Raw genomic sequence first — 486 nt, forward strand, 5'->3', positions numbered from 1 at the left:
ATGCAGCACACAACCCTGAAATCTAAGAAAAAGTCTGAGGAAGGCCATTAAATAGCAGCACACAACCCCGTGCCTTCCTCAGGAGTGAATATAACTACAACAACAACGACTACTACAACAACAACCCAAAAAGGTTGGTTACTGTCTATACTGTGATTACAATTCACACAATAGAGATTAGAAGTCGAAAACAATCGATAGCACTATCGGCACTATCGATGGTTTTAGACTATCGTATTGACCATCGATAGTTAAGAGAAAATGCAAGTGTCGAAACAAAATTTGGAAATGGTCGCTCATTAAAATCTTATTAGCTTTTGGTATGGTGTATGGGAAACAGCGATTTATGCGATGTTTTATTTTGTGGGCTGAAGAAATGGTTATACAATACGATCACTAATCAGGGACAAGAATAGCAACCATCTTGGATCGGCGCATTTAAAAGGATGCCAGCCACTGCCAACATAGTAAAAGGATGAGGTGCAG

The sequence above is a fragment of the Rhagoletis zephyria genome, unplaced genomic scaffold (assembly GCF_001687245.7).
Source record: "Rhagoletis zephyria isolate East Lansing unplaced genomic scaffold, Rhagoletis_zephyria_1.1 Rzeph_scaffold_06983, whole genome shotgun sequence".
Classification (NCBI taxonomy): Eukaryota; Metazoa; Arthropoda; class Insecta; order Diptera; family Tephritidae; genus Rhagoletis; species Rhagoletis zephyria.